Source organism: Chiloscyllium plagiosum, chromosome 1, assembly GCF_004010195.1.
Source record: "Chiloscyllium plagiosum isolate BGI_BamShark_2017 chromosome 1, ASM401019v2, whole genome shotgun sequence".
Lineage (NCBI taxonomy): Eukaryota > Metazoa > Chordata > Chondrichthyes > Orectolobiformes > Hemiscylliidae > Chiloscyllium > Chiloscyllium plagiosum.
The window spans coordinates 59482087-59491333 of record NC_057710.1 but is presented as its reverse complement, the minus strand read 5'-3'; positions in this window follow the sequence as shown (position 1 = coordinate 59491333).

Sequence of the window (9247 nt, the reverse complement as noted above, 5' to 3'; positions counted from 1 at the left end):
GCATTCATTCTTCAAAATTTGTATTAAATCAGCAGGGAAGGTTTTATAAACCCTTTGTGTGAATGAATAGTTTTGCAGCATATATTTAACATGCAAAGATATGTAATCCTACTTGATAATATAATTCTCACCAGGTATTGTCTTTAAAATTGAGTGCCCTTGTTTAGCCTTTAAATCCCAAACTGCTGCTCAACAACCCAAAACAATGACTCCTCCCTAGAGGAGTCCCCGACTAGAAATTGCTTTGTTCTGATGACAACTGGATATCTTATCACTGCTTGGATGGATATAATGAGCAGAATTTAATGCCACTTCACCCCCCACCCACCCCAGCATTGCATTTAGAGGCGAAATGCATTTAATTAAGTACGAGGATATAGAACAGGACAGTTACAGACCCATGCCTTTCTCCAATTAAGTCCAGGGCAGGATAGCTCATGGACATCCTTCCCTACCAGACTCTAACAGCCCACATAACAACCCCATCCCACCACCAGTTGTATTCATCCAGCACCTAGCTGCCACCTGGGAAGCCTGCAAAACAAATCTATCAGTCTTCATTCAACGCACCTTAACGAGGGAGCCGTCATCAGGTAGGGAGGTCCTACTGAACAGCAGGCCTAACCTCTCTTCAAATCTTTGCACTCCTCCAACTCCCCTCCCCTCCCCCTCTTCAAACTGTTGATCCCCTTGCTGCCAACCTCATCCTGTCTTCACACCTTTGAACTGCATCTTTTGGAGATTTTAGGCATTTGATTTGTGCATTACCAGCTGCAACTACCATTCCCAATGGCGCTGACAGGTAGTGGAGAGCTGCCAGTCTTTGATTGGTCAGCACCTGTTAGAAAAAGGGGTGGGGGGGAACAGAATTTCTGCCTCCAGGATCCTCAATCCTAAGGAAAGCCTGGACTGGTCAATTAGTGTTTCAATGGGCATTTGATTGTACTGGGCCTTCCTTAACAGAAACAACCTGGCACTCCTGGTGGCTCTCCAGTTGGCGTGTGAGACCCCTTTCACCAGATATTAAATTTCACCAAACATTATACCATAGGTTTTATAGCAGTTAGGCCTAATCAACTCCAGCCTACCAAATTGCCTTGATCCTTTGCAATTTGCCTACCAGCACAATGGGTCCACAGCAGAAGCCATCTCCCTAGCTGTACACCAATCCCTGGAACATTTGAATAACAAGGGTACCTACGTTGGGCTCCTACATATTGCTACAGTTCCACTTTCAACACCATAATTCCAAACATACTCACCTCTAAACTCCAAAATCTAGGTCTCAGCTGCCCCCTCTATAACTGGATCCTCAATTTCCGGATCCATAGACAGCAATCAGTAAGAATAGGTGACAACTCCTCCATCATAATCATCAACACAGGTACCCTGCAAGGTTGTATACTCAATCCCCTACTACACTCCTTATACAGTCATGACTGTGGCCAAATTCCGTCCCAACTCCATTTACAAGTTTGCTGATGACATTACTGTTGTACAGTCTGCAAGATTCTGAAGGGGGAGGGTGAGCAGCCAGATGTCTTGGTGCATATTGGCACAATGACATAGCCAGGAAAAAGGATGAGGATCTAAAAAGTGATTTCAGAGAGTTAGATTGGAAGCTAAAAAGCAGGACGAGCAGAGTAGTAATCTCAGGATTATAACTGGTGCCATGTGCTCGTGAGGCAAGGAACAGGGAGTGAGTTCAGTTAAACATGATATCTAGATCATTGGGGTATCTTCTGGGGAAGGTGGGACCTGTACATGAAGGACAAGTTGCATTTAAACTGGAGGAGCACCAATGTCCTGGGCGGGAGATTTGCTAAAGCACTTCAGGAGGGTTTAAACTAGTTTGGCAGGGGATGGGCACCAGAGCTGGGCACCAGAGCTACACACCAGAGCAGTATGAAACTGCTCACCCCAAGACCGCAAGAAATTACAGAGACATGAACACAGCCCAGTCCATCATGAAAACCAGCCTTCCATCCATTGATTCCATCTATACTTTCCGTTGCATGGGAAAAGCAACCAACGTAATAAAAGACCCTTCTGAACCCACGGATATACAGTCTTCCACTCTTTTCCATCGGGCAGAAGATATGGAAGTTTAAATACAAAGTTATCAGACTTTTGAATGGATAACTCAAATGTTAATTCTGATCTCTCTCTCTCTGCATCTTCTCTGTGGTTGTAACTGTATTCTGCACTCTGTTCTACTACCCTGATGCACTTTGTATGACGCAATCTGCTTATATAGCCTGCAAAACAACACATTTCACTGTTTCTTGGTACATGTGACAACAATAAATCAATCAGTCAATAAACTGAACTTTCTCCTCTTCCAAGGGAAACAAATACGACTTTTACTGTAGGTTTTTAGGTTCTTACTCAAACAACATAAGATACGTGTTTCAGACTTTCTTTAGAAATATGAAATACAAACTATTTTAACTAGTACTAGTGCATTTTCTGGGACACTGTTCACAAGCAATCAAGAGTTTAGTTTTAATCTGGAATCACATTTATTCCTTTCAAGTTATCCTCTGTGGGAAATAATCTACATCAGCAAATCCAGGTCATTGTAGTTGCTATTATATTCCTGAGGTGTTTGAAGTAGCTGCAAATTTCTGGCTCAGAACCATTGCAATATAGCATTTCCTGATTGCACTTTCCCTGACTATGCAGCAAGTAGTAATGAGCCAGGACTCACTGTCCATGAGGGTGCTGGAAGCAGAGACAATCAATAATTTTAATGGAAGTTCAGTAGGCACATAAAGAAAATAAATTTGTATGGTCACAGTGATAGGCTATGAATGTATAAAAAGAGAATAGGGCTGACTGGCTCCAGCAAAAAATGATATTGTCATGGGCTAAATGACCTCCTGATGCACTATAAATTCTCTAGACATCTTTCTATCTTTTACAATGCATTATCATCTGTTATCAACTGTTCCAAATTATATCTTTTGGATAATGATGGACCAGCCAGGAGTTTTCTTTTATAAAAGATCTAGTTATGGCATGTGACGTTCTGGTATAAAGGTACTTGCTTTTCATGTTAAGTATATCTCCCTGTATCATGGAATCAGTAAAGTGGTCTTCAGTTATGTGTATGTGTATGTGATGTATAGCAGCATCAGTAAGTACAGGAGCTGGAATATGTGTGTGGACTAACTGTGTGCATGATATTTTAGCCATATAAATAGTTAGCATTGTTAATACACTTCAAGACATCTGTCTCAACCAGAACCTGGTTCTTTGTTGCATATGTTGTGTAGACCAACATGTAGAAAATCACAAATTGCAGGTGGCTATTATATATATATATATATATATATATAATAGCCACCTGCAATTTGTGATTTTCTACATGTTGGTCTACACAACATATGCAACAAAGAACCAGGTTCTGGTTGAGGCAGATGTCTTGAAGTGTATTAACAATGCTAACTATATATATATAGGAAATTACATTTTATATATATGATATATAGGAAAGGCAGGGAGAGTGTGGAGGAGTACAGTAATACAGAGGAAAAAATGGCAAGTCCATTGAATCAGGGTCCTTCTGAATTCAACAGCAAAGCTTCATAATATTTTTGTTCCATTTCCCAACTGGCAGCCACATTGAAGGATTTGATAGCTGCTGTGTGAGTAAGACTTGTGGCAGGAGATGACGGCCACAAATCCATAGGAACTGACCCAGCAACTAAGAGGGAGGAAAACAAGGAACAAGAGTGAGACTGATTAGGAATCAAAATTATTTTATACAGGGAGAGAAAGGCAAAGCTGAGGTATTAAATTAATACCCAGGGGTAGAATTGGGACCCTTGATCTTCCTGATCTTGGCCTGGTGTTTCAAAATTTGTGGATGATATAAAATTTAAAAGCTTTGTGAACATTGAGAAGGATAATATAAAATTTCAAAGGAACATAGGAAAGTTGGTGGAATGGGCAGATGGGTGACAAATGATGTTCAATGCAGAAGTGTGAAGTAACATGGGAGACAATATAAAAGAAAAGGTATAACTCTAAAGGTATGCAAGAGCAGAGGGACTTGGATGTAAATGTGTATAAGTCATTGTAGATGCCAGTACGTATTAGAGTGCAATTATTAAAGCATAAAGTCCTCTAGATTTTATTAATATGGATGTGGAATACCAGAACAAGGAGGTTATTATTAAACCTATGTAAAGTGTTATGTCCAGCTCTGTGTCCTGCACTTTCGGAAAAAATATGAAAGTATAAGAGGGAGTCCAGAAATGATTCACAAAAATAATTCCAGGGATATTGATCAGTTGGAAAAGTTGAGACTATTTTCTTTACAGAAAAGAAAATTAAGAGGCAATTTGACAGAGGTGTTTGAAATCATAAACATTTGGAAAGAGTAGGTAGTCAAGAAAACGTCTACTGGTGGAAAAATCTGAGAGGCACAGATTTAAGGTAATTGGAAAAAGGAATGAATGAAACCATGAGGAGAATTTTTTTCAAGTAACAAGGGATTAAGATCTAAGATACATTGCCTGACAATGTGGTAGAGACAGGGCCAATCAAGGTATTCAAGAGAAGTGGATTATTATCTGAGAAGGAAAATTTGCAGGGTTATGAAGAGAAGGTTGGCTTGGGATGGGTTTGTCTGGCCCTAAGTGAATTACTCATTTGAAGACCTGACACAGACATGACAGGTTGAATTATCTTCCTCTATTCTGTAACAATTTTGTGGGCGGCACGGTGGCACAGTGGTTAGCACTGCTGCCTCGCAGCGCCAGAGATCCGGGTTCAATTCCCGCCTCAGGCGACTGACTGTGTGGAGTTTGCACGTTCTCCCCGTGTCTGCGTGGGTTTCCTCCGGGTGCTCCGGTTTCCTCCCACAGTCCAAAGATGTGCAGGTCAGGTGAATTGGCCATGCTAAATTGCCCGTAGTGTTGGGTAAGGGGTAAATTAGGGGTATGGGTGGGTTACGCTTCGGCGGGTCGGTGTGGACTTGTTGGGCCGAAGGGCCTGTTTCCACACTGTAAAGTAATCTAATCTAATACTGCGATTCTTTGTGACACAATAACAACAATAATAATAGGGCTATTATACCCGTGCGTGATCTAATGACTACAGGAAACAGAATCAATGTGGAAGGCATGTGTGACTATGAAATGTTATAGATATATCTCCAAACCAGTATATTCCCAAAATAATGGAATCTGATCTGTTTGGAGAATATATTGGGAATTTATTTGTACATACCCTACAAGTTTCTCTTATTTCCATTCACTGTAACCTAGTTTGGTTGATAGGGCTAATCAACAGCTTGTGCACCTCCACAATATTGCAGGTCTTGTCAGGATATGTAGCAAATTTCTGAACAGAAATAAAAAATAAAATCGGCATTTAGATTTCACCTTTTACCGCAGAGATTTTTCCAGCCGATTAATTATTATTGAAATGCATTCATGTTGTAGAAGCCAATTTGATCACTGCACGATTCCAAAATAATGGGAAAATAACCAGACAATCTGATTTCATGTACAGAGATATATCTGTTTTTCTTTCCACAGCTTTTTAGTTCATAAGAGAGGATTGTAATAATTATGTATTTTGTACTGAGTTTATAAGAATTATATATGTTTGTGTCGATATCAATTGACAAAGTGAAGTAATCATGAGAAATTGCTAAGCTTTACACCTGCTTATGGTTAGAAGTTTGATAGAATGGAATTTCAGAAGTTGCATGTGTTCACTGAGGAAGGTGTGTGTGCTCATTTACAGGAGAGAGCTGTTCACATGAGCACACCTGTGACAAGAACTGCGTGCTTGACAAGTGAAATATTAGGGTCTTTCTAACTGGAAGCTTCCGGGGAGTTTGCAGGAGAAGCATCAGTTTAAGAGGAGATCCTTTGAACAGGTCGGGTCTGATTGGAGAAGAAGCAGAAGGAACATTACAATATAGGTCAGGAAGAGAGCTGAAAATCACACAAGAAGATAGAAACCTAAAAATTTCAAAAACTGCAATCTATAAGAGAAGATTGTGTTCTCTGTCCAGTTTTGATATGGGACGTATAAAGGTTGCCAGTTTGCCTAAATCTTTCTTTAGATGTATAAACTTGTCCTTCCTTTGTCTCCATAAAGCTACTTCATAACTGAAGTTTTATTGTCAATCAGATCCTGTGCTGTATAACCCATACAGGGCAGACAGGATCTTGTTTTAATGTCTTCCCTGAAAAGGTGCACCTCTGAAATGTCTTGGTTATCTGCACTGAGGCTTGAACTCACAACCATTTGTATCTCAGTTCACATCATAAAGGATTTGTTGTTTTTCATAGCCCTTCTGTATTTATACTGTGATTGAGGATAGTTAAATTAATTAAAGTTGTTAGAGAAGGCAAGGACTAAATTAGTCTGCTGGAAGTTTCTTTAACATAAAACATGCACTCTGGCTGTGCATTTCTAATTAAGTCAATTGTTTATTCTGGATAATAAGAGAATTTTCCCTAAATATTACAAATTGTAAGGTGATTTATGTTCCAATGTTTTAACTCCCATTTTAAAATAATCAAAACAGTATGCCTAACAAGTTGATCAAATTATACGCAATGGCATGGTGATTTACAACCACATTTTGCCTCAGAGCAAAATCTTCATTTCAGCAGGACTGGCAAAGCACTCTCCATAACTCCACAGTCCCACACTCTCACTAGAGAGAGATGACTGGTAGTGAGTTAAACTGAGGTATGGAGTTAAAGGCAAAGGGTGGTTCAAAAGGCAAGATCTTCATGGTGACCTTACCCAGTAAATGAATTGAACTCACACTATTGGTGTCACTCTGCATTGCAAACCAGCTGTCTGCCAACTGAGTGAATCAACCCCCTTTTCCACAACACAGGAAGGAGCAAACAAAATAGCAGAGTAAATCATACACTTTATCCTATGTTGTATAAAGTGACCATATATAAAGTTGGCAGAGTCCTACCAGAAATAAATTCCTTTCTCTCTCATTTGGGTCTGATGCAAGGAGAGTGGGAAATAATCATTTTAAATGAAACCATAGAGAAAGGTACTATTTAGCATTAATTCCTTGAAACTCTTCTCAGACTGAGTGATCAGCACTTGGAATAGACTTTCAAAAGGATAATGAAGGTCACAAACTTGGATGCAATGATCTCGGTTTATTTGACTGGTTCAATGAGTTGTTATGGGTTAATGGCCCACATCAATTACATTAACCTGATAAAGTTTTTTTGGTTTAGGTTTTATTCTTGGCAAATGTATCACCACCCTCTGAAAGACACTAATCGTACATTGGGCTTAAATGAAGAAGGGTCTTCTGATGTATCAAGCAAGTGGTCATTCTTCACATGAGTCTTTGAGGTGAGCACTAGCAATTTGTAGAAAGTTTTACAACCAAGCACAGTCTTTTCCTTAGCTGATATCTGACAACACATTTCTAGCAAGGATTACTAGATAACAATCAGCAGCTAGAATGTCTGACAACTTTCTCCTCTCTAACCCAGGGATTGTACAAAACATTGTTGCAAAGTGACTCATATCAACTAACTGGACTTTGAATGTTCGTGGCCCATGTGGCTCAGATACTCATTTTGTAAATGCATTGAGCAATTTGTTGTGGTGATAAGGGGAGGGGATTGTACTTTATTTTAAAGTATGACTTAAACTTCATAGTTTCACTAAAAAAGAGGTCAATTTTCACCATTGCCCAACACCAGACAGGAATAGGACATTATTAAGAACAAAAAGCAATGCTACAATTACTGCTTCATTCCTAACAACATCTAGACCTCTGTAATTTTGGTGCAGACTGGAAGCTGATGGGAGCTTTCTAAGACCAGACAAAGTGTAAACCCATGTCATCAATATTACCCTGATGCAATTTTGAGGCATCAGTGGACAAAGCATGTGCACTCCACCCACTGGTACTCTATGCTGAGTAGCCCTGACTAACTAACTAAATAGGATTGTTGCAGGTTGCTCAAAATAAAAAGTTTATAAAAGATTTCCAGGATCTCTAATGTTAAATCTGAAAACATGATGGGACCTGGTTCCATTAATTCAATTTATATACTTGAGGTTCTGAAATTAACAGGGTTATGGACAAAAAGTGGGGACGTTGACTTCGACTGATGACTCTTTCAAACAGCCATTTAGACATAATGGGTTAAGTAGATTTGTCCCCTCCTATAAGCATCTCTGATTCTATGAAATGATTAATGTGAGGTTCCTTCAAGCTACCCAAAAATCAACTCTCATATTTCCCATTCCTCCAAGATTACAATTACCCCTTAGTCTAAAATACTTGCATATGCTGCACTCTGGAGTGGAATTGTTAAAATTCCAATGCCTTCCATTTAGCATATGTGGAGGTGCTGGTGTTGGACTGGGGTGGACAAAGTTGAAAATCACACACCAGGTTGCAATCTAACAGGCCTATTTGAAAATACAAGCTTTCAGAGCACTGCTCCCTGTCAGGTAGCTAGTGAGGCAGGATACAAAGGACATAGAATTTATAAATAAAAGATCAAAGTGTCATATAACTAATGCAATGTATTAGACAAACCTAGATGGCAATTAAGTTTTTAATCACTTAGAATGAGGATGTAGATTTTGATTAATTAATATGTAAGTCTTTCAAGTCACTGTCCTGAGATAACTTAAGCTTTTATCAGTATATAAAAAAATGTTACATCTCAGTTCAGACAATGCATTAAAGGTCTGCGTCTGAACCTGGAGTCAGACTGGTCTAAAGTAGAAATTTATAAAACATCAAATTTACTTACTGCCTACAGATTGTGTGTTTTTTGAACAAAATAGGATGTATCTGCAAATACAAATCTGCAAATGCAAATTCACCCCATAGACTTACATGTGTGTGTGTGGGAGAGTGAAGAGAGTGTGTATGTGGGGTGAGAGAGTGAGAGAGTGTGTGTGTGTGTATTTGGTGGGGTGGGGGGGATGAGAGAGAGAGTGTGTGAGGAAGAGAGAGAGAGAGTTTGTGTGTATGTGTGAGGGAGAGAGAATGACAGAGTGTGTGTGTGTGTTTATCAACACAGAGTCACCGAGCAGAGGCTGATAGCCAAGTTCATCATCCATGAGGACAACTGGGATCTTGGGTTCATGTCACACTAACCTACCACACTATAAACTCTCACACACAAACTCACACAAGCACACATACACACACGCATACACACTCTCATACAAACAACACACTCTCATACAAACACTGACACACACACACATA